Source organism: Urtica dioica, chromosome 1 (genome assembly GCF_054948205.1).
Source record: "Urtica dioica subsp. dioica isolate 48M chromosome 1, U.dioica_male_clone48M_v1_H2, whole genome shotgun sequence".
NCBI classification, from domain to species: Eukaryota; Viridiplantae; Streptophyta; class Magnoliopsida; order Rosales; family Urticaceae; genus Urtica; species Urtica dioica.
The window spans coordinates 51,853,676-51,872,920 of record NC_142756.1 but is presented as its reverse complement, the minus strand read 5'-3'; the positions used below and the strand labels follow the sequence as shown (position 1 = coordinate 51,872,920).

General features: G+C 38.8%; 1 pseudogene across 1 annotated transcript; it reads right to left on the bottom strand.

The window, feature by feature from the left end:
* Positions 1-1,784: 1,784 nt before the first annotated feature.
* Positions 1,785-15,359, bottom strand: LOC149408071 (putative cyclin-D6-1; annotated as a pseudogene). The gene is made up of 6 exons (XR_016301606.1): positions 14,812-15,359; positions 14,635-14,715; positions 2,946-3,044; positions 2,579-2,786; positions 2,357-2,487; positions 1,785-2,273 (listed from the first exon to the last, which is right to left on the bottom strand). The product of XR_016301606.1 is annotated as a putative cyclin-D6-1 (transcript).
* Between the last annotated feature and the right edge of the window lie 3,886 nt (positions 15,360-19,245).

Here is a 19,245-nt window from a genome sequence, read left to right as displayed (position 1 = left end):
AGATCGTATGATGTCGTACAATATCGTAGGAGTTTTTGTTTTTTCTTTGTTTTGAAGTGAACGAGTGAAATAGAGAGAGAGAGGCGCGAATGAGTTCAAATAGAAGACATGGGTATTTTTGTCCGATTATGGTACAAAAGTCCATTTTTGGATATTTTTCAATATTAGGGTCTAATCTGATGGTCCCCCAATTCTTCTCTGAAGCCTGGGGAAATAATTAATTTAATGTTTTATACACAAACAGATCTCTGAAATTATCGGTCCAGATATCTTTGACAAGGATTTCACATGACTGAGGGCTGATCCGACGGCTCATATCAACAGAATGCCTTTATCAATAATACCTGTTATCTTTAATCACTGTATCGCTCTCATTTAATACAAGAGTCTAGAAGAAGTAAATAGAATCACATTATTCATACCAAGAGCGCTCAAAAAACTTATTAGATCCGGTCTATGTATTCTTTTAGAATCAAGATATTATACCTCAACCCTCAAACATCTAGTTTGCGTGGATTTCTCTCCATTATTTATTTGATCTTTTCAAGATTTCTTTGTAATCTAAACTTAAATCTTACATATAGTCAAATATATCGAATGTATGAATGAAAAAATTGTATATATATATATATATATGTATATATATATATATATATATATTTTACACGTCTTTTCTTTTAAAATATAAATATATATTTTATTATCATATATTAAAATCCATTGTATTGAGGATATTCGATAAAACCACAATTTGAGTAAAATTGTATAATTAAAATTGAGATTTTACTTTTCTTAAAAAAACAATACTAAAAATGAAATTTCAAATGAATTCGCATGGTTCCAAAATTATACTAAGCTTTAATTTTTTCCTCTTTTTTATTTTCTCTAACACACTTTCTTTCAAAGTCACCGTTCAAGCAGACCGCACTTCGACAAATCTACAAAATTTTGGCACTCCATCGCACTTCGACAAATCTACCAAATTTTGGCACTCCATCGCACTTCTTTTTGCACATTTTTCATATATTTTTACATTTGTTTACCCAAAACAGTTATAAATTAGCTCCCTTGAAGTTTTTTATTTTGCATATTAGCCCCCCTCCCAGAAAAAAAAAATCAAATTTTTTGGCTTCGTCCCACCATTAAATCAAATTGTCTTTGTCCCTCAACTAATTTCGAAGTAATTTTGACTGATAGTTTGGACCTTCAAAGATAAAAGGATAAAATTGGGAAGAAAAAATTAGTTTAAGCTTCAACATTGCTACAGCTTACATTTGAAAAGTAGAAGAAAAATAAAGTTTACATTTTGACAAAAAAAAAAAAATTGTTAATATTTAAAATCAGAAAAATTAGTGAAACGGGGACGAGAGCGTAATCTATCATATTCTTCACGCCCTACAACGTCAGAAAAATTTAATTTTTTTGTATTTATTTCCCAAACCAATTTACCACAATACTAAAAGGAATTCATTGGAACCACAAATAATAATTCCCGGGCGGGCGTAATGCCCACATTTAATTATTTTTGGAGTGTGTTTGTGTGGTTCTAGAAATAGATAGTTATATTTGTCCAGCCTCCCATATTTGTAAATATCTGATCTTGTATCATTGGTTACTTATAAAGTCATCTCTCAAAAAATAAAAAATAAAAAATAAAAAAAAGAGTTATATTTTAAAAAAAAAGTTCAACCCTACAAATTCGAACTTCGAAGTGATGTTTTTGTCCTTTTAAATATAAATATATATTTTCTGTTCTGTGGAACCCACGTTTTTTATCAGCCAATGAACTGTACCGAGACAAATATATCATCAAGCAACAGGGACTGGCTTGATCCGTCAAATATCAACTTTCATTTTTTTTTCCTTGTTTTTTTTTTGTAATTCTTTCCTTCGCTACTCAGGCTTGATATATAGAACTAATAGCTAAATATTAGCGTTCGCTTATAACAATAAGCTAAGAAGAAGCCTGGTGTCACTCTCAAAATGGACCGAAGGAGATAAGCTGCAATGAAAACAGTCTTATCATCTTATCATCAGAGAAACGTGGACCGTCCGATCGTCCTTACGAGTAATAGATACCGCTGATCTTCCTTCTCTTTGCGTCCCTGTCGTCGAAAGTGACGGCGTTATCGACGACGCCGCTTTCGGAACCCGAAAACCGCTGGTCAAGCACGTTGACTGGCGTCCGAGCTCCAAACGACGTCGCATTGTGGAGCCTCGTACTCTTCCAACACCAAGGCTTGCAAGGCCGTGTAGCACTGTGACAACTCATCCTGGCAAATGAAATATAATGAAATGCGTTGACTTTAACAGCAACATTGAAGACTTTGGTCAAACGTGACAATTTCTTACGTACTGTGTCGAGACGAGAATAGTTCTCGAGTGATTGCCTAAAGCTGGGATATTGCAACGGAAAGAGCTCGTGAGAAGCAGACAGTAGAGCTGTGGCTGACATTGTTGAAGGCTTATACTCCAACAAGTTAATATCTAGAAAAAATATAATACAAATTTAGATACTTGAAAATGCTGTAGTGGGAATTTGAGCTTGTGGGTTTTATAATTTTTTTTCTTTTAATACCATTTTGAGCTTTGAAGATAATTTGGATGCCTCTAGCTTTAAGGGCTTGGCACAAAGCTGGGTCTTGGACTTGGAGTTTGAAAAAAGAGATGAGAAAGGGAATGAAAGATAAAGGAGTGACTGAGCGCATTCTCCACTTTAGAGCTCCCAAAATTAAGCTCTCCATTCTTCCTATTGTTTGTGTGTCAAAAACTATCCCACCATCATTCTACACCCAAAAAAAAAAAAAAAAAAAAAAAAATTACCCGTCAAAATTTCACTAATAAAAACATATTCAATGGTCAAACAAGAATACTACACTACAAGTCTACAAGTAGTGAGAGAAAGGAAAGAACGCAAACATTTGTACTTCTCTTATTATTTTCACCTGAAAATCAGTGTGATATAGCTCTGTTATGTTCATCATCTTGGCAGCCAAAGAAACGCATGAGATTGCAATAAGCTTGATGACCCGTTTCTTGTTCAACTGTTGCTTACCAATTAAAACAAATCATGATTCACTACTACAAAAATAGGATTCTACAACGTTTAAAAACAGTTGTAGAATGATTCTACAACGCTTCTTAAGCGTTGTAGAATCCTGCGTTGTAGAAGTTTCTACAACGCATAAAAATCCGTTGTAGAATCTAACAGCTTTCTACAACGCTTAATTATCCGTTGTAGAAACTAAGCTTCTACAACGGATTCTTAAGCGTTGTAGAAGTTTCTACAACGGTTTGAATCCATTGTGTAATTTTTAAATATTTTCAAACATCTCGCCGCGGCGAAGTATATTTCTCGCCGCGGCGACATATTCTACAACGGATCTTCAATCCGTTGTAGAAGCACGTCGCCGCGGCGAGAAATATACGTCGCCGCGGCGAGTTATTTGCCGCGGCGAGGTACGTTTCGAGCCGCGGCGAGAACATTCTACAACGGATTTTGAAGCGTTGTAGAATCAACTCGCCGCGGCGAATAATACACTTCGCCGCGGCGACGTGAAATCTTAGCCGCGGCGAGATGATTCTACAACGGATATTATGCGTTGTAGGATGGCGATGAATTTTTTTTTAAAAACTCGCCGCGGCGAGACTAAGATTTCTAATTTGCCTGCTCTCGGTATCTTGTCTCGCCGCGGCGAGAATCATTTATTTTCAATCCAGAATCTGTTTTTTACACGATACTAGCACCTGAAAATAATCTTCAATACAAAAAATATCTAATATATACATTCATCTCAAATATCCTCATCTTCAAAACATTCAAAATCTAATATATACATCTTCAAAAAAACTAGCTAATCATCTCAGTTAATAAATGTTTGTACATAAGTTACCCATTCTTCCCTAACTCTCTCTAAATCCTCTTTTGTATAGGATTTCTTATTTTCTAATTTTCCTACACCTCCTACGACTATATCACACATATAAGAAATGACAAAATACCCGCATTCCGTGTTTCCCGTTTGTCTCGGAGCGTCCCAAGCCTTGATGTACGTTGATTGCCCGTTACTATGGGCGTTTTGATGCTCGAGCTTGAAATCAACAAGAACCCTATATAACACGGAGATTATAAGAGAAAAAACATCTAGAACGATTTATAATAAAAATTATTTAAGAAATCAAAATATTACCTTTTTATCAATCGATTTAAATCGGTTGGGATTTTATTTTTCAACGGGTCAAAGAACATAGCGCTATTTCTCCAAAAGTCGAGGACAACGAGCATCCAATGCGCACCTTTGTTATACGGCATCAAAACTAATTCACCAAATTTGCAATCTCGTACCACGTTTCCAACGTCCTTGACTCGTTTTGACAAATAAGCCTCCTCGTCGTCATTTTCGATATACGAACTTAAGCTCGGATTTATAAAACAAAAATTTCGAGTCTTCTTCGCCTTTTCTAGCCTCGAGCGTAGATAGCTATGACAAACAAATATTTAGTTGATCAAAACACTAAATATTGAATATTGATATTAAAAAACGCATATAAAGAAAACTCTTACTCCATATAAACCGTTATGCTCCCCGCGCCAATTTCCAAGTATTGCAAAAAATCGGAAATGTCTTCAAATGACACCGGAATCGGGATAGCCGCGAGACTTGGACTAACATTGACCATAATCACATCCCGTTCCGGTAACATTACTTTGTTGGCATGTTGAGCGAGCAATCGATACTTGGGATTAATCACCTTGTACAGAATCTTCTTAGCATCATCGATGCTAGCTTCACTCTCAAAACCGAGCTTTGAGAGTTGTTTGACAACCGGACCGCGACTCTCTATTCCCGAGTCCATTTCCATGAGTCTCTTCGGCCACGAGACAAACCCGCCTATAGCATCTTCAACGGTTTGAGCTTCTTCGGTGGAAATTGGCAATTTTGCTTTTTTAATCAAAACCCCCAAAACGGCCACGCGTAAATTTCCTTCCTCCAAAGGTGAGAAATGAACTACGCCTCCATTCATGTACGCTCGCCCATTTGCAACATGAATTGTGCCTCCGAACTCGGTGTCATCAATGAAAAGAAGACACTCGACGCTTTCATCCGAACTCGGTGTCACCGACGTGGTTGGATTCAAAGAGCAACTAGCACGAACACTATTGGGTTTTTCCACAATAATAGGATCGATCTTCGGACGATCATCAACAATGATAGGATCGATCTTCGGACGATCATCAACATCGTCGTGTTCTAAGCGAATCAAGAATTTTATCAATAACTTAATACCAAAACATTTATCTTTAATAAATAGATAAAAAAAAAATTAAACATACCTAAAGAGACCGCTTCATTGACGTGTTCTTCAACATTTGCCATCTCTTTATCATCAACAACATTCGCGTTGAGATTCTCTTTCACTTGCTCGACACTAGGCGACTCGACATTAATGCTACCATTTCCACCGAATGCCTTCATCACCAAAGACTTTAACTCGCTCATTTCCCGACGCATCTTCATTACTTCTTCGTTGGGCGTTGGAGGAACAAAGTACTTAAAACGCGACGTGTGTTTGGATTGACCGCAAACTCGCGACGTTCCCAAAGCTTCTTGCAAAACACTCTTTCCCGATTCCGGCAACCATGTCCCTTGCGATGCTTGTTGTGATAACATTTTCTACACATAAAATTATTTGAAAATAAAATTACAAGGTTAATTGTTATAACAAAGGTAAAGAACTTACGATTTTTTCTCCCATCAATTTGTCTTTCTCATCCTTGTAGTTATCTACGTCTTTCATTCGCGAGTCAATCCAAAGTTCCTCTTTCGTAGGCCATTCCCCCGTTTCGTCATGCTAGTAAGAAGTAATTATATAATAAATTAAAAAATAATTGCAACATTTGAAATAACTAAAAGAAAAAAATGAATCTAACCTTTTCTTGATCAAGCTTTCGATATCCATTTCGGCCCGTTCGAGATTTGTACACACTTTTTCCGATATTTGATTTCCCATGTTCCGATGTTTGTTTGAACATTTCGGTTCGTCTATACTCAACAAATGCTATCCAATCTTCTTCGGTGATACTTGTATAGTATTTCAAAATACAAGCCGGTCTCTTTAAGGCGATTGGTTCGTTGATTATGTCTTTGAGTAGATCGTTGTATATCTCATGACGAAATAACCTTGCGGCTTCTCCGACTCTCATAAGGCAATCGTGTTTTTGTTCGATAGGAAACGTAAATCCTTCTTGCATTTCGTTCCAAATCCGTTCTTTAATTTGGGCGTTGTCTTTACATCTCCAATCACGCATCGAAAGTGGAACGTGTTCTCTTGCTAACACGCCAAAGTAACTCGACAACTCATCACCCTCTTTACCGATTGGTTGCCCTTTATCATCAAATTGTACCGGGATTTTTTTACCAAGTGTTTTAGCCTTATTAACCCGACCCATAAGAGTGTTTCTTCGTTTTCCTTGTTCATCGGAGTTAAGCGCTAGTTGTCTTCTAATTTTTCTTTTACCACTACCGCTAGAAGTAGTAGTAGTGGACGACATTGAATCTAATAAACAAAATTCAAATCATAATTTCAATTTTCAACTCAAATGTTATCAAAATTTCAACTCAAATGTAACAAAAATCAAATATAAACTCAACTCCAATCACAATATAAACTCAAATCCAATCCGATTCTAAACAAAAACACAATTTCAATCCCAATTCAATCTACTATCAAATATATTTCTCAAATCAAATCAATATAAAACTTCAATTCAATAAACTCAAATCCAATACAATATCTCCTAATTTCAAATCAATATCGAATTCACACTAAATAAGTTCATGTAAAAATGTTCAAAAACATTACCCAGAGTTGGACGAGCACAAGGGCGGCGAAAGAAAGTGGTGAGGCGAGGTGAGGGCGCGCGGCGAGGTGAGGGCGCGCGGCGAGGGTGGGCACGAGCAAGGTGAGACCGGAGGGCGGCGTGGGCGCACGGCGAGGTGAGGGAGGGGGCTCAGCGAGAGGGCGGCGTAGGCGCGGCGCACGGCGAGGAGAGGGAGGTGAGGGTCGGAGAGAGGGAGAGAACGCGCGGGGCGAGGGCGCGGTAGTTCAGCGAAGTGAGTGACGGAGAGAGAGAGAGGGGCCGAGAGAGAGAGAGTGGCGGAGAGAGAGAGGGACGGGCGGCAAGAGAGTGGCGGAGAGAGAGAGGGACGGGCGGAGAGAGAGATGGACGAGAGAGATGAGTAGTGGAGATGAGAAGAAAATGAGAATGAGAAATGAGGGAAAAAAACGCTAAGTATAGATATGAATGGGCGGGTAGTTAAAAAAAAATTGAAATTTTCAGATTTTAAGACGCTCCTACGACGCTTATTCTAAGCGTTGTAGGAGCTCGCCGCGGCGAGATGATTCTACAACGCTTAGAGTAAGCGTTGTAGGATCCTCGCCGCGGCGAAACCAAATTCTCGCTGCGGCGAGAGTTACCCAGAAACGTCTCGCCGCGGCGAAAATGTGTCATCGCCACGGCGAGGAAACCCTAGATGTCCTCGCCGCGGCAGTATACAATTTCCGCCGCGGCGAGACCTTTCTACAACGCTTAAATAAGCGTTGTAGAAGATTCTCCGCGGCGAAGGCGAATTCCCGCCGCGGCGAGGAATACATTCGCCGCGGCGTAAAATGTATGATGCCGCGCCGAGAGTATATGTCTGGAACATGGTGCTCTCGGTAAGATTTTCGCCGCGGCGACGACGTGTTCCCGCCGCGGCGCAGGACCCCTGTAACGGGGTTAAAGGAGTTCCAGTTAAGGTACGTACATTTTCATCACTTGATTAGGAAATCCATGTAGCTCATATTCCTCCCATGCCGCGCTTTCGTCAAATGTTTAATAGTGTCAAACACGCGAAGAACATGGTTTGGCACTCCGAAAAGCGTATCGATGATGGTATGTTGAGACATCCTGCTGATGCTGCACAGTGGAAATCATTCGATTTAGAGTATAAGGATTTCAGTGTTGATACTCGAAATTTGCGCCTTGGTCTAGCTTCTGATGGAATGAACCCGTTCAGCATGATGAGCAGTAAATACAGTGTTTGGCCGGTTATACTTGTGAACTACAATCTCCCTCCAAAGCTATGTATGAAGAGAAAGTTCTTGATGTTAACGCTTTTGATTTCAGGACCGAATCAACCAGGAAATGATATTGATGTCTATTTGGCACCGTTGGTCGATGATTTGAAGATGTTATGGGAGAAAGGGATGGAAGTTAAAGACGCTAACCGTGGAGATTCGTTCAACTTAAGGGCAATGTTAATGTGGACTATTAACGATTTTCCGGCCTATGGAAACTTGTCAGGATACTCTGTGAAATGCTCGATTGGTTGTCCGATTTGCATGAAAGACACATCTTCCATCCGTTTGAAGCATGGTAAGAAAACTGTTCTTCTGGGTCATAGAAGATTCTTACCAAGAGATCACTCGTATAGAAGATTGAAACAAGCGTTTGATGGAAATTCAGAAGAACAACCCCCTCCTAGAATTTTGTCTGGTGAAGATGTCTATGAGATGGTTAAAAACGTCAATGAAGTGCTTGGGAAAAGAAAGCGGAGTGCTAGTACTAAAGAATCGTTCAAAGAGAATCCTTGGAAGAAGAAATCGATTTTCTACGACCTTCCTTATTGGAAGACACACTACGTCCGGCATTGTCTGGATGTTATGCACATCGAGAAAAATGTTTGCGAATCGCTTATTGGTACACTTCTTGATGATCCAAATAAATCGAAAGACGGAATACAATCTCGATTGGATCTCAAAGAGATGAATATAAGAAGTATTTTGCATCCCGAGGAGGGGGGTGGGAAAAAAACAAAATTACCACCGGCAAAGTACACTCTAGATCGAAAGGAGAAAAAGAAATTGTGTAACTGGTTTGCTTCTATTAAAGTCCCCGAAGGTCATTCGTCAAACTATAAGAGGTTCGTGTCTTTGAAAGATTTGAGACTTACTGGAATGAAGACGCAAGACTGTCATGTGCTGCTACAACAAATGTTGCCTCTTGCTTTGCGAGGAATTGTGCCAAAAGATGTGAGGTTTGCAATATCAAAGATATGTGTATTCTTTAACTCGATTTGCTCGAAGGTCATCGATCCAACTCGATTGGATTTAATGCAGTCAGAATTGGTGAAAACTCTGTGCTTGCTCGAAAAGATCTTTCCACCTTCGTTTTTCGACATAATGATCCACTTAACCGTCCACTTGGTACGTGAAGTGAAATTAGGAGGGCCCGTGTTTTTACGGTGGATGTATCCAATCGAACGTTATATGAAAGTGTTGAAAAGCTACGTGAAGAACTACAATAGGCCGGAAGGAAGCATAGTTGAAAATTACATAGCAGAAGAGTCGGTTGAGTTTTGTTCTGAGTATTTAGCTAAAACAGACGAAATTGGGTTACCCAAGAATACCAATTTTGATTAAAAAGCTCTATCTAAAGGTATTTTTTTAACACTTTATTTGTTTATTTAAATTATATATGAACATTATTTTTAAGTATTTGTTTCATTTTAGGTACTTATTCGATCGTCAACCGAAAAGAATGGGAGCAAGCAAGTCTCCATGTGCTACACAACGTTTCCGAGGTCAAGCCATTTGTGGATATTCATTTGAATGAGTTGAGAGTGAATAATCCAAAGAAGGGTAGAAATGAAAAATGGTTGCAAGAAGAGCACAACCATTTGTTTCAAAACTAGCTTGGAAAACGCATATTTATAGAGGCAGGACATTCATCTACGTTGAGTAAACTATCTGGCGGGCCGTCCTCAATGGTTACAAGGTACACTGCTTGGTCTGTTAATGGTTTTACATTTTACACAAGGGAACGAGACAACAAGCATCCCGTACAAAATAGCGGTGTTACATTGTTTGCTGAAGCTTTACATGTTTCGTCGGCAAAAGATAAGAATCCAAAACATGCTTTTATGAAGTATTACGGATACATTGAAGATATTTGGGAACTTGATTATTGCGGGTTGCGAGTCGCATTATTCAAGTGCAAATGGGCAGACAATAATCACGTTAAAGTTGATAATGAAGGAGTTACAATTGTCGACTTTAGACGGATTGGCTACGAGAATGATTAATTTATTTTGGCTTCGCAAGCAAGTCAAGTGTTTTATGTTTCGGATCCAGCGAATCCTGAGTTATCGTTAGTGGTTCATATGAAAGCGAGAAACGGTAACGAAGAAGAAGACGAAGACATGTCTAGCATTCCTCCGTTCACATCAGGATTACCGCCAATTGATCAAGAGGTGGATGATTTTAATGATGACGATGTGTCACATCTACTTCGTAAGGATATAGATCCTATTTTTTTTTATATTGAACATTTAGATAATGTATTTTCATTTTGGATTTTATGTTATTTTCCTGTGGACAACGTTATTTTTCATTAAAAATTTCTCTATACAATGTCATTTACATTTCTCCAACATCGCCGCGGCTGAGTACAACTCTCGCTGTGGCAGGATAATCTCGCCGCGGCGAAATACAAATCCTGCCGCGGCGAGGGACCTTCTACAACGCTTAAAAAAGCGTTGTAGAAACCTCGCCGCGGCAACGTATAGTCCATGCCGCGGCGATGTCATTACGCCGCGGCGGGAATATCAACTCGCCGCGGCGAGACAAGTTCTTAAACAACACAGACTCTCGGTATAAAAAAATCAAACTCTCGCCGTGGCGAAATACAAATCCTGCCGCGGCGAGGGACCTTCTACAACGCTTAAAAAAGCGTAGTAGAAACCTCGCCGCGGCAACGTATAGTCCATGCCGCGGCGAGGTCATTACGCCGCGGCGGGAATATCAACTCGCCGCGGCGAGACAAGTTCTTAAAAAACACAGACTCTCGGTATAAAAAAATCAAACTCTCGCCGCGGCGAAATACAAATCCTGCCGCGGCGAGGGACCTTCTACAACGCTTAAAAAAGCGTTGTAGAAACCTCGCCGCGGCAACGTATATTCCATGCCGCGGCGAGGTCATTACGCCGCGGCGGGAATATCAACTCGCCACGGCGAGACAAGTTCTTAAAAAACACAGACTCTCGGTATAAAAAAATCAAACTCTCGCCGCGGCGAGGACTCTTCTACAACGCTTAAGTAAAGCGTTGTAGAAACCTCGCCGCGGCAACTTATATTCCATGCCGCGGCGAGGTCATTACGCCGCGGCAGGAATATCAACTCGCCGCGGCGAGACAAGTTCTTAAAAAATACAGACTCTCGGTATAAAAAAATCAAACTCTCGCCGCGGCGAAATACAAATCCTGCCGCGGCGAGGACTCTTCTACAACGCTTAAGTAAAGCGTTGTAGAAACCTCGCCGCGGCAACGTATATTCCATGCCGCGGCGAGGTCATTACGCCGCGGCGGGAATATCAACTCGCCGCGGCGAGACAAGTTCTTAAAAAATACAGACTCTCGGTATAAAAAAAATCAAACTCTCGCCGCGGCGAGGTAATATTTTAGCCGCGGCGTAGATCACTCGCCGCGGCGGAAAATATACTGTGCCGCGGCGAGAAAGGTACCTAGCCGCGGCGAAGAAGCACTCTACCAGGTACTCATTCACTTTTTTGCAATATTTAACCAATTCTCCAACTAAAAATGATCATTCAATTAAAATTTCTACAATAAATAAAACAAACCAAACGAGTCTCAAACACACAAATAAAACACACCAAACGAGTCTCAAACACACAAATAAAACACAGTAATCTAGTCATAAACATAAACAAACCAAGCGAGTCTTAAACTGAAACTTAAATTTAAAAAGAGTTTGAAATTTATATGGAAGAGTTGGTGTTGTTGGTTCTTGAAATTTACTCGTCATTCGGTGGTGGTGGTGGTGGGTTCGCCGGATATTGAGGAGGTGCCATATGCGGTGGCCACTGTGGTGGTGCGTACGGATAGTCGAAGTACTGAGGATATGGAGGAAATAACACCTGATTCTCTTGGTTGATGTCCCACCGAGAGTAGAGATCGTTCAACTGATTGATGTGAGAGGCGCCATACTCCGCTTGTTGGTGCATGTACTGTTGCGTGTGTTGGAACCCGCCGACAAGATAGTTGGAGCAATGAGCAATGTAGTCGATGGTGGCGGGGTCGATTACCGGAGGCGCTGGTAAGCGCAATAGGGGCTCCGCTTCCCCTTCTTCACCCTCTTCCTCCGCTTCTTCCTCTTCCTCCGCTTGTGGATCCTCCCTAATCTTGTACCGCTCGATAATGGAATCCGTAATAGGCCCCATTGAACTGTGTATCGTATCCCTTTTCGAGCGTGGTACCCCCGCATTTGTACAAAGGCCGGTAATGATCGCCGGATATGGCAAACCGTGTCGTTCATTAGTATAGTCGAGTTTCTTCATCCAATTATAGATGAATCGACCGACGTTAATGGAAAGGCCTTTAACAATGCAGAACAACACCTGGATACGATCCTCGTCGAGAGTGGTGAAGTGCTTGATTGGATAGAGACGAGCGCAAACAAAGTAAATCCACGCTTTAGCGATCCTGGTGAGTTGGTCACGCTTGAGTACCCTTTTTCCTTTTTTAGTGACCCAATCCTCTCCCGGAATGCACAACACCCGTGACATCTCCTCATGGCTGCAACTTCTTAGCCATTCTCGATAGCCCTCGTTCTCGAAAGGCACATCTGGGGTCCCAAGAAGATCGTTGATAGCTTCGATACTCATATCGACCCGTTTCCCACGGACCGTCACAACATCACCTTGGGAGTCCGGCAAGTTTGCGTAGAATTCGTACACGAAGTTGACGTTCGAATCGAACTCGGGTACAGCACAATACCTCCCCCAATCATGACCAACTATGCTGTTGCGGATTTGCTTTCCTATATCCGACGTATTGCTTACATTGAATCCTCTCTCATGGATAATGTTACGCGGCAAGATTTTGTCGTAGCGTTCCTCTGCGACCTTGCTAGTAAAGATACTCGAGTTGTATTCCTCTTCGGGAGACTGTTGACGAGGTCGCTTGCTTTTTACTTTACTCTGACCTCTGGAAGAGCTCGGAGCCTTGGAGGCGGTGTTTTTAGTTCGAGGCATTTTCAAGCTCCTACAAAACATAATCATAAACAATTCTACAATTAACATATAACAAATTATATATCAATTCCAAGAATATATATTTAAGTACATGACAAATTAAAACAATTCCAACAATCACAAATAATTCATAAACAATTCGACCAATCACAAATTCATGAACAATTCGATCAATCACAAATTCATAAACAATTCAATCTCAACATTAATATACATAACCATTTTAACCACTAACCTATGTAACAATATGTCAAACACAATCCGGACATTTCAATTTAACTCAAATTCTCATTCAAATTCACTCATTCAAATTCCACTAACCTAAATTCACTCATTCAAATTCCACTAACCCAAACCCTAATTTCTTGTTCTAATAAGAGAAAATCAAACAAAACCCTAAATTTGTGAATTCAAAAAATCAAACTATATGCAATTCGGGTAAACAACAAGAAATCCATATCAACAACACCAAATTAAATCAATATACACCTTAAAAAACTTTTAAAATCATACCTTACAATGATGCGGCAAGAGAGAGAGAGAGAGAGGCGCGAGAGGAAGCACGGCGAGGACTCGGCGAGAGAAAAGTGACGGCGAGGACAAGGCGAGAGAGAGTTGGCGGCGAGGACAAGGCGACGGCGAGATTTTGGGGCGGCGAGGACGTGGCGAGGGGTTTTGAAAGAAAAAAACTGGAGAGAAGCGGCCGAAAATGGTTGTCTCGTGTGTGGGTATTGGAAAAAATGAGAAAAAAACTGAAAACGGCCTTTTATAGTGAAAACCTAAAAAACCTCGCCGCGGCGAAAATATGTCTTCGCCGCGGCGAGACGTTCCTACAACGGTTATAATATCCGTTGTAGGAACGGGTCGCCGCAGCGAGATTCCTCACTCGCCGCGGCGAGACAGTTTCTTAAAAAACTGCTTGGCTACGGTATCCACCTCGCCGCGGCGGAGGATATTTCTAGCCGCGGCGAAATTATCTCGCCGCGGCGAGAAATACTTATCGCCGCGGCGACATGAATCTACAACGCTTGTAACAAGCGTTGTAGAAAGAGTCGCCGCGGCGATGTTTAAATTGTGCCGCGGCGAGACCCATCCTTCTACAACGCTTTTACAAAGCGTTGTAGAAAGTTCTCGCCGAGGCATAAATCACGTGGTGCCGCGGCGATGATTCTACAACGGATAGTGTAAACGTTGTGGAAAATCTGAAATTTATGTACTTCTACAACGCTTAGCTTTAAGCGTTGTAGAAACTATCATATCCTACAACGCTTATCCATAAGCGTTGTAGAAACACCGAAATTCTACAACGCTTAGCCATAAGCGTTGTAGAAACACTACGTTTCTACAACGCTTATGTTAAGCGTTGTAGAATCCCTAGTTTCTACAACGCTTATGTTAAGCGTTGTAGAAAGTGGGTTGTATAATCCAACATTTGTAGTAGTGATTAGATCTCCAAAACGCCAAATGTACAAAAAAACAAACTGAAGAATGAAAAGAAAATAAGATTGATCTTTTAAGACAAGACCCCACAATTATTTTACCGGCATTCCGTGGCAGGACAAGAACCGATCGAGATAATTCACGGCTAGGTACGTCAGCAGAGGATCGAAACCGCACGATAACTGTTTGATATTTGGCGAACCAAACCCAAAATTTAAGAATGAAACACATCAATGAGAGATAGAGAGAGAGCGTAAATAATGGAAAAACTTGGGAACCTGAGTGATTGAAGTAACGGCTTCTCGTCTCAGGAGGACATCGAAGTCTCCGGCTTGGAGGGCAAAGAAGTAATTCTCCGACGGCATGTGATCAGACTCCACGCAGAACAGAGGAGATACTGAGTCAGAGTCCTCCAGTGGGTTTTCGAGATCGAAGTCCATGGGTGACGAAAGAGCTGAGTCACTGAACCAGCAAGTGAACTAGTCATCCATTCTCAGAGAAGAAGAAGAAGAAGAAGAAGAAGAAGGGTTATGATATAAGGTAATGAAGAAGCTCTCTGAAATTCTCTACTGTGTTATGTTTCTTTTTCGGCGTTAAAAGAAAAGAAAAGAAAGAAAAAAGAGGCGTTTGGTTTTGTGTGATTTATTCTTAATTGTGAGAGTGACTCGATTCGAGTAGAGAGAATTACTCTCTCCCTCGTTGCCGTTGGTGGTATTATCATGTATGACATATATATGTGTGGAAATCTCTGAGGGAGAGGATAGAGAATGAAGTGTGTGTGATTAGATGTAACGAGGCCAAAATGGGTGTAAGAGTTGTAGAATGCACGTCGGAGAAGGATTGGTGAGAAACTTGACAGACTATAAAGTATAAACTAATTGAGTTACGAGGACTTAGGATAGTCAATACTCAATACAACAAACAAACATGGTAATATACTAATACCTTATCTCATAGATCTCACTAGTGAATCTACCCGCGTTGCTGCGGGTTAAATGAATTACCTAATTTCTAAGATAATCAATAAATATGATAAAAACACAAGTATATATTTTTATCCATATACATATATGTATAAATTATAAATCAATTCATAGTTAATCTTTTGTATTTTGTTAATCATTGTATATGTCTCAAATTACAAATAATTATATGAACATAACAAAGAAAAGAAATACAGTTGTTAGTTTCTTAATGTGCGGATAATATTACATAAATGATACAATGCTTCTCTAAATTTTAGGTAATATATATGTAGAAGTATATACAATATCAATTGATAGACATATTCGTAATTGTTAGATACATGTATAAAATTTTAGATCTTCCTTAGTAATCTATGTACTTATTACTTTAATTATCTCACTTACCTTAAAACAATAACCAAAATTATATATAAATATGAAAAAATTTGCATTTTAATCAATGTTTTGTAACTTTTTTGAAAAAAAAAATAGCACTACCTATACTTAAAGTTATGTGTTTTGTCGATAAAGACAACTCTTATTCATATATAAAATTTATCCATTCACGTTAATATTTGAGTGACTTCTTTTATTGATAATCACAAAAAATTTATTTAGCTAATTTTTCATGTAATCTTTAGTTTTTGTTTTGTGGCTAATGATATCAAAATTATATATATGGAGTAAGAGAGACTTTTTTTTTTGTTTTGGGTAAATATCGGCGTAGCGATATATGAAATCGTATACATGTATGTATACATATATATACATATATATAGAGAGAGAGAGAGCAAAGTTTACACAATCCGCCAAAATAAGAGAAAATTGTCAAACAAATGGATAATTATATATATATGGAGTAAGAGAGGCTTTTTTTTTGTTTTGGGTAAATATCGGTGCAGGGATATGTATGTATATATATATACATATATATATATATATATATATATATATAGAGAGAGAGAGAGAGAGAGAGAGAGAGAGAGAGAGAGAGAGAGAGAGAGAGAAAGAGAGAGAGAGAGAGAGAGAGCAAAGTTTACACAATCCGCCAAAATAAGAGAAAAATGTCAAACAAATGGACAATTAGCTTAGCCGTGTGTTTTCTCTGTTGTTCAATTATTAAATTCGGAAATTAAGATAATGATAAGGTTAAAATAGTAATTCAAGTTGTTGTACACTTCTTTAGCATATAATAGAATGCCAAATAAAATTGGTCAAAAATTAATAACGGACTGACAGTAATGTTTTGGCATAGAGAAATTGCCTTATTTGTCACCAATTTTATAATTTTTTCCCACTTTCCACCAAAACACTAATTTTTCCCAAAAAGTCACCATCCATGTCAACAATGTTGACATCTATTTTTGCGCTTCACTATGAGATGTCAACATTGTTGACATAGATATAAACAATGTTGACATCTCGGTGGCATTTTGGGAAAAATTAGTCTTTTGGTGGAAAGTGGGAAAAAATTATAAAATTGGTGACAAATTGGGCAATTTCTCTTTGGCCTAATCTCATCACTGGGCTGGCTTGGATATGGTAATAAATTTTTATAAGCTAAAAGCATGATATTTTATTAGAGATGCAGCGGAACGGATATTAGATTTTATTGAGACGATTGTCATGAGAAATTTTATTAGGTAGACTTAAAAATTGATTAAGTATCAAGATTGGACCTCAATTTATAAAATATCCAAATATAGACAAAAATATCATTCTGTCTATGTAAACCTCTCTCACTTTTAAAAATTATTTCATTTTAACTCTTCAATTTTATCTCTATCTCTCAAATCCTCTCTAATTAAGTGGATTTCGTGGAATCATCATGGGTATGGGTAAGATTATTTAGTCATTTTAAATAAGTTTTGATTGAATAACATAGAACGTAGGGATAAATACCGATCAGATCTGAAGTACATAGCTAATAAAATGGGGTTTTAACATGTTTGTACGATAGTATACAATATGATATGATGAGATTTAACTTTTTTGTACGATGAAATTTTAACAAGCTTCTTGATTTGTACGATGTTATACGATGTGATACGATGCCTTGTTGTATGATGATGTACGATATGGTATGATGTTGTAAAATACATATGCTAATTTTGTTGGTGTGATTATGCACTCGCACCCATATAACCATGCGAATTTTTTTTAATTACGCTACTTAGCTAATTAATTAAGGTGATATAACACGATCTAATTTTGTTTAATTAATTTAACCATGAGAGCATATATGTCAAGCAACCAATTTCAAGAGACGAGTTATAGAAAACTTACGGGTTTCTCCTTAAGCTTTTTAGATCGGGATCTCCTCGAGGTCCTTGTCTTCTTCTCGTCTTATCTCAGCCTCATAGCGTCGTCTTCTACTATAGAACTTCGGGATGTCTCTGAAACTCTCGGGATCTCTTTTGTTTTGCCTCGATGACATAGTCTTCTGAAACGAAATCTCCGGGCGAACAAGCATAAGGTGTGGACCACACTCTGAATCTCACTACGACTCTGATTTATATTTCCGATCGTACCATTTTTATCGGAATGGAATCACATAATTTCAAGAGAGAGGAAGAGAGAGAGAGAGCACACGACCAACATAGAGAGTTGGTCGAATTTTAGCTATTAGCTTGAGTGTCTTTTTTGCTTTCTCTTAGACCCCTATTTATAGTGGTGGAAAGGAGATATTCTAGGAATCTCCTAGATATATTTTATTATCCTTTATTCTTTCATGTTTTGTAGTTAAGCATGAGCCATTGGATCTTGACTACAAATCTTACTTTTTGTCTCATCCATCAGATCATAATCTAGAATAATTATTTCATTATTTTCTTCTGTATTTAAGAAATCTAGATATTTGAGAATAATGGGGACAATATCTTATTTCCTTATTTAATAGAGAGAATATATCTACCATTATTATTCTCTCTCTTATTTAATTAGTTACCACAAATCTAGCAACTAATTAAAGAGAGAATATTGGTATTTAGTACCCATAGTAGGCGTCCACTTAGACTGGTATTGGGCCTAGGAATTTCTAATTTTACAGTGCCCATAAGTCCCAACTTAAAATTCAATTAATTAGTTACTTGATCCAACAATAAATAATTAATTCAACAATAAATATTTAATTAAGAAAATAGACAAATTTTCGAACGAATGCTGCTAAACAATTTACATATGTGAGATTATAATAATATTCATTATTACTAGAAAGTTCTTATTCGTCTTTATCGAAACCGAATCGGGAACTATGGACCTAGTAATAGAATCTTAACAAATCCGATGAAAAAGACGAAAAAGTCATTTCTCTTTTTTCATCGATTCGTCCAATCTTGGTCAAATATTCCACCATGTAAGCCAAGACTGAACTCTCCTTTATACTAGGATTATATTTACTCATCATGACGAGTGTCCACTGATCTAGTCAGCTCGTGAACAAGATCCTCCAGGTTCAACCCGTATCGAGAAAGGTCTATTATTCTGTTATACCTTTCTTGATACATATATACCCTAAGCACCGTTGCTTCCCCGTCGAAAGATTCTTCCGAACGTTACTTACTTCGAAAATGCTAGCAATCTATCGACTATGGAATCAACCCTTAGGTGAGTGAACATTAACCTTCTTTCAGGAAGGCTGGATTCCGCATCTGTCAACCACTTTCTTCTCATATCATATTCCGAATTCCCAAGACATAAGGTTAATCAGGGTCTCAGTAGCCTTTAACGAAATGAGTCAAAGAACCC